General features: G+C 38.0%; 1 long non-coding RNA gene across 1 annotated transcript; it reads right to left on the bottom strand.

Annotated features, from left to right (window-relative positions):
• Window positions 1-1,235: 1,235 nt before the first annotated feature.
• Window positions 1,236-4,396, bottom strand: LOC113336981. The gene is made up of 3 exons (XR_003354069.1): window positions 3,779-4,396; window positions 3,525-3,668; window positions 1,236-2,730 (listed from the first exon to the last, which is right to left on the bottom strand). It is a non-coding gene; the product is annotated as an uncharacterized LOC113336981 (long non-coding RNA).
• Window positions 4,397-7,325: the final 2,929 nt, after the last annotated feature.

Raw genomic sequence — 7,325 nt, 5'->3', positions numbered from 1 at the left:
GCACCAACAAAGCATGAATGATACAATCGGAATTCCACCAGATCTGACAATGGCGAAGATTCTTATAATTTCATGGAAAAACCAATGTCAGGTGCTAAGTTTCCTATTGTCGATAAGGATCTGTTTGATAAAGGGCATTTCTATGTATTGCGGAATTCGCCTAAATTTTATCCTTACATTGAGTAAGTATAACTAGATCTAACCAAATAACCTCATATTTTATTTAATTAGTTTCTGATTCTGTGTATGAATTTCTGTAAAGATAATAACATTAATCATTGTACTGTCCAGATGACACCAGAAATTTTTGAAGGATAAATATCTTGGTATGAAGGATAGACAGATAGATCAAAAACATAATGAAGAGTTCGCCAAATGGTTACAAGGAGTGGTAAGAGTTTGCAAAAATGTCACTCTTGTTATGTAACTTTTGCATTGAGACGAAAGCTAATCCTTAATTATAATGTATTTCAGGTTGAGAGTGAGTGGGAAGACTCTAGGGAAAACTTCAGTGAGAACTTAAGGTGGATATCAATCGGACCGGATAAACAAGTAGAGACATACGAAGCATATCATATCAATGGATACCTGTTTCGCACATAATCTAGTGATGGCTCCGTGTACAAGAATAACGGGGTTTACGTAGAGGAAACTGACACGCACATTAGAAAAACGGGGATTTCCCTAAATCAGGCGGATACGGTTTTTTACAAGATATATGGGTGCTGACATATCATTCGTTGAAAATGCCACTTTTCAAGTGTAAATGGGTTAACAAAGCAGGGATCTCAAAAGAAAAACTCGACTACATTTTGGTTGAGCTTGATAAGTTGGGACTCCATAATAATCATTTCATTGTAGCCTCCCAAGCTAAGCAAATATTTTATGTGACAGACCAGGAAAATAAAAAAAAGTCTATTGTGTTAGGTGCACCTACCCAAAACTGGAAAAATGTTGGTGATGATATCGACGAGGAATTCAGTACGGAAGCTATTTGTCGGAATGAGAATGACTTGACAAAGGTAGATAAACTTGACCTGCAAAAGGCGTCCAGGAATGATTACTGTCGGACCAACATCAAGAGTAGAACTATAAGGAACGTCAACTAATGACGTGATCCAGCTCTCCCAAGTTTGTGCTGCTGCAAATGTGGAACACACAACTATCTTGTTGTTTTTTTAATATGGTTGACATAGTCAGAGTGAAATGTCTGGGTGATTGTTGATATATTTTTCTTGAAGGAAACATCTTTGATTTCATAAATATGATAACATTTTTTTCATACTAGTACAACCGTTGCCACGGTGAGAGGGCCGACCGAATAAATTGATGAAACGACACCACTACGTTATTGCATGGATTCATATTTGTAAATGAAGGAAACACTATAAAAGAGATGTTAGGTCGCCGGAAGTTGGCCGGGAAAGTAGCTCAGGTGACCGGCTAAGTCCTTCCAGTAACCAGCCAAACGAGCCAATCCGTTCAGGTCAGCTGAGTCAACCCGGTCAAACACTGAGTCAAATCAGATGGTGAGTCAGAGTCAGCTTAGCTGACTGGTCCAATTTTCCAAGGTCTAAGCTCCTGCTGCGCCTCACTACGCCTCACAACTTCAGTTCAGCCACATTCCACAGCTACGGAAGCTTCATATCTTCCCAATCTCAGTATCTAGTTCTCCCATTTTCTTCATTGCAGCACCACTGTAGCACCTACAATCCCCTGACCACTGCTTCACACCAAATCAACACAAACCAACTGCAGCTACCCATTTTTTCAGTTCCATCTAAGCCTGAACTCCATTTGCAGGTCAATACCACTATTATCTGCAACTGCATTCACCAGCACTGATCTTCTAAACTCATTTCAGTCAACTGCATCCATTGCAATTGCAGCTGCAATATCAAATTCACTCTGTAGATTCATAAATAACAGCACCAGCTTATTGTCTTGCATCATCTGAAGCTGCATCTCAGTTTCATTCACTGCAGAGTTGCATTTTTCAACACAGTTCAAGCCATTCCAGTTCAAACATCCCAACACCAAAACTGCACCTACAACTCACCATTTCATGTCTATCTTCTCAACTCAACTTCATCATCTTCTGCCAATAGTACTTCCTCCAGGCTCCAACTGATGACAACACCAGAAACAACACTGCCAAACCTTCACTGCTTGCCACTTCCAAACATTAGGACCATGGGTAAGGACAGGTAAAGAGCACACTGGAACATCTTGCGCAACAAGAGCCACAAGACCCCTATCCTGTGGTCTGTGCACGGTTCTGTACTTCTGTTGATCAACCGGTAAAAGAGTAGCAACGGAGACCAGATATTTTCTATTTCAAGGATTAAGAATAGGGAAGCAGTTTTGAAAGGATGACAGACCCACAAATGAAATTGGATCACAAAATTGATAACAATAACAATAACAATAAAAGTAACATTATATGCCCACTGCAATTCTGAAGGACATAAACGAATCTGGAAGCAGTATTATCATGAACAACAACAAACTATACAACATTAGATGCATGCTCCTAAAAAAACAATTCAAATAATTCGATGCAAATGAGCAACTTACAGCTAATTAATGTTCAAACGTGTAAACTAAAATTCTTATTATTTGTTTGTTGATACTAATACTACTACTGCCTTATCAAGAATCAAAACCTGACCATTCTGAAGCAGACAGCGAGTGATCTCAGTTCCTTAATATCACCCCTACCATTTGATTCTGTGTGAAAAAGGAAAAAAATAAAAAATCAGAATTTCCAAAGTTCCAAATCATCAGTTTCTCTTAAAAATCCAAGAATCAGAACTACAGGGACATCTTGCTTAGCCCAGTGAAGTATCCAAAACCTATTGATACATAAGCATGCCATTTCAGTGAAAATGTATAACAAAAGAGAGTACAGATCAGATAATTGACAACCCTCAAACCATTTCTCTAATCCAGCCTACTAAATTAGCATGTCCTATGTGCACAGAAAAAGAAGCACCAGCCCTCATGTAAGCTGTTAACTCACCTCAACAACCTATTAGCAACAAATGAAGTTCATAGATAGACCCTACTACACTTAGCGATGCCAAATTGAAGTAATCTATTAGTGGCATTTTCTTCCCTGAAATCTAACCAGGAGTGGGGAGAAAGGTCCAGGATTAAAGAAAACAGCTAAATATACACATCGTAACACTGCATTCCAAATAAATTTACATAACCTGCTAACTAATATGACTGGAATTCTTCAAACATAAAAATCAGTATGTTATTACGAGTTCCCAAACTGACAAACAGCGTGCAAGAATTATAAGAAAAAATCACTACATAAACAAATTACTTCGTCATCAAAGTTCTATAACGTTTCTATGTGGATTCTGTTAACTTAAATTGCACCACCTAGTAACCTATTTCTCTCTTTCTTGACCGCATCATAACTCTCACATATCATATAATTTCAGTTGTTATATCGACAAATCAAATCCTAAATTTCCTAATTGAGTAGAATCAGTAAATATCACCACTATTACCTTATCAATGGGGATCACATCTGAACAATCTGGAATAGCGAGCGAGTCATATGAAGACGATTATTTGCTTCTTCATTCATCGCATCCAGTGATCTCAGTTCCTTCATCTCATCCTGCCATTTCTCAATCTGTTCCTTATGCATTCTGTATGAAAAATGAAATTGAGATAAAAATAAATAACTATGAAAGCTCAAAATTCTTCAATTATCACAAAATCACAAAAGAGTTTCCTCTTGAATTTTCAATTATCTCACCCAATAATACGTTCTTCTAATTCATTACTCAGATCTTTAAAGAGTTTTTTTCCTGACAAACCACCCCAAACCCATTTCTAACTGACAGCATCCATTGTTCTTCACCTCAAGCCCTTAACACACTGTATCATGGCCATTTCCATCAAATCCATATCAATTCTATCATCAATTTCCGCTTCCCAGATCCAATTCTTGTTCATCTCAACTGTTCATAGAATTACATCTCCTCTTCCAGTCTTCTCTGTCCAATCAACCATGTCAATCTCCAAATACAACTCAAATTTCCGTAAACACAACCATAGTTTCTACATCTCGATCTATGTTCTTCACAGCAGCTTTATCTCCTATAACAGATTCAAATTCATCAAAAATAACAGCCCAGAGATCCCCTTTCTACAACTCCATCAAAGTCCCATCGCTTCGAAACCCATATTCTGATTCTTCAATTTCGACACAAACCCAAACTTCTCTGCTCAATTTCTTTCTTCATCTCGATCTCCTCTCTCGATTTCAACCCTGAAGAAGAAAGAAGAACGAAAAAGGGGGAAAAAAAGATGGCCGGGATTCGAACCCGCAACCTTTAGGTGACTTTACCCTGGAGTTTGCTAAACTTCCCCTCAACGATTACAACATTTCCAAGCTCCGTGTCCTTTTTTTCTTCTCAATAAATTTATGTGATTACCCATCATATTGTGTTATATTACCCATCATATTGTGTTATATGTGAGAAATAGATACATGGAGGGGCTGTTAGTCCTTTCATTGTTAATTGAAAATGGTTTGGGACACCAAAATCCAATCTTTTTCTGTCAATTGATGACTTAGGATTTTATAAAAAATGGCCTTATAAAGGTCCTCCTTCGCTTCGCTCGGTCGGCCCATAAAGACAATTTGTGCATCCTATATTGTCGTCATTACCGACTTCTTCTCCTCTGTGAGAAGTTGTTTTATTTTTCCATGTGAAAGGACAAGCAGTATAACCAAGATCAGAGAGAGATAAATATCATGCTCATGTAACACTAAACTAAATTATTCATGTTAACTTGTATGAATAGCATGTGTGTAAATGATCTCTGAATGTCCTCCACTTGTTGCAACATAGAGTTTCAAAATAAAAAAATCGGATTAAACAAGTCACAAGAGATATCATTTGATTTATACAGAATTGAATCGACGGCAGGGGGTAGAATAAGAGTTTTCCTCACCGAAAAGGTGTGAATGCATTGGGAGCCGAACCAATTAAGGCTTAAAATGATGTTTCTTTTCTTCATTATCATTATCCCAATTGCTTCCATTAGAGTCCAAACCAGAAATCCCATTTCAAAATTGAGACTAAGAGGGGGACGAAAATTAATCCTGAAATTTTGAGAAAAATTTGTCATCAACCCCTTGCAATCAAAATTCATCAGAGAAGCATTCAACACCAAATGGATATTCCTTCAAGAGCAATAGAGAGCAATATCTCTGATGCACTGGTGAGGAATGATAATTACAACCAATTGGCTAATAATATCTCTGAGAATCAGGGTACTGCATCATCCGCTTCCTGATTCAACAAATGCCTCCTAGGGGGAGAGACGATCCTCCATTTCAAGATTGTATAACTAAACATGGAGAAAGCAGTGGTTGCGGAGGGAGTGGTGCAGTTGAAGAAGAACCAATGGCTACTGAGAACTGCGAAGAAATCGTGTCTGATGTATATTCTGATCCTGGTGATGGGGTTAGTGATGAGTTCATTGACGGGGGTGTTGGTGGTGCAGCGGCTGCCGGACCTGGACCCATTAGAACATGGCGCATGCGGGATAGCTGGGTTGTGACTGCTGAACACCCTATCGAAGGTATTTATGTGATTAACAAGGGGTTCACGCTTATTGATCTTAAATATGTTGTGGATGGAGGGGGAAGGCATGGATTTAATACTATCACTTTGCCTATTGCCGCTAGAAGAGAGCTTCTTCTTCGTGCTGCTCAGCCAATACCTTCTCATGGAATGCCATATACACTGCTTCATTATGTATGTCATGTAGTTGGCAGAACAACATCCAGAATAGCTGCATTTGTGGAGGCAGGTAATGTTCAGCGAAATCCAGCGAGTGCAATACCACCAGAGCAACCGGTTGAGCCAGCACTAGTACCAGCACTAGTCCTTGCTTCTCAAACGACTGCATCGGAGCAACAATCTCCAAGGGACTAAGCGATAATCAAGCCAGGTGATAGAATATAGTTGTTTGTGTTTGCTAATAGATGAATAATTAGGTTGGAACATTTTTTTGTTTTTGTTCAAGGAATTGGTTAATGTAAATATACTTTTATCCTCTCCTTTTTGTTTTAGGTTATACTATTTTGGTAATGATGATCATCATGGTACTGAATTTGTTTCAAATTTAAGTTAGCAGTTTGGATTTTCCTGTTAACTAGAGAATGAATGTATGGATTGTTGAAAAAAATTGATTCTTAAATCATGGTGGGGTTTTGTATGCAGATTGGTTTTAGAAATGTTGGATGAGTGTATTTTATGAGTTTGGTTTTGTCTATACTGATTGTTGAATTAATATTCTGTCATGTTAGGATTAGTAGCAATAGTAATAGGCGTGCACATAGATTTTTTTTTTGGAATTAAGACTAAAATAGGCTTTGAATTAATCTTAATACCCTAGTTTTTGTCATGCTTCCGTATGGATTGTGATTATCCTTTGGTCCATATGGAGTTGCAGAACCAGTTTAGTCAAAACACTAATCTTAAACAACAGAAGAAGTGCAGCTTGGTGGATTGATTAGTCTTGTCACCTACCTCCTTCGAGACCATGCGCTCGAATATTGGCAGAAGCTTTTTTTTATTTATTTTACAACCCATTTCATGTACCCAATAAAACTGGCGTGTCTATAAAACGCCCACTATGGACACGCATACTAGCGTGTCTAATAAAACAACTTTTTAATCACACATATAAACCGGCGTGTTTGTAAAACGCACACTATGGACATACATATACTAGTGTGTCCAATAAGACTAAATTTTTAGCCACACAATAACATCGGTGTGTCTATAAAAATTACTATATGGACACGCATACTGGCGTGTCTAATAAACCAACTTTTTAACTATGCAAATAAACCAGTATATCTATAAATCGTACACTATGGACACGCATACTGGCGTGTCTGATAGAACCAACTTTAAAACCACGCCTTAATTGGCGTGACTAATTTTTAAACACGCCTATACTGGTTAGTGTGTCGATAGACTGGTCTATAAACACGCGCATCGAAAATTTAAAAGTTAACGTGACTAAACGGTGATAATTTGACACGCTGATATCCATGGTGTGGATGTTAACACGCCAAAACCAAAAAACTGTATCTAGGAAATTTATAAGTGGCATGTCTAAAGGACAAAAATGTACTAGTGACCACAACAGTCCACTCATTATACCCACGGCTAGTGGTGACGACAAGGAGCTTGGTTCAACATCTCTCGTTCTTCATGGTTCAGTGAAGATAACTGAACTGGGTTCTATGTCACGACCTAGTTTTAAGACAAAATGAA

This window comes from Papaver somniferum, unplaced genomic scaffold, assembly GCF_003573695.1.
Source record: "Papaver somniferum cultivar HN1 unplaced genomic scaffold, ASM357369v1 unplaced-scaffold_156, whole genome shotgun sequence".
NCBI classification, from domain to species: Eukaryota; Viridiplantae; Streptophyta; class Magnoliopsida; order Ranunculales; family Papaveraceae; genus Papaver; species Papaver somniferum.
Note: the sequence above shows the minus strand (reverse complement) of the source record. Positions and strands in the feature narration are given on the sequence as shown.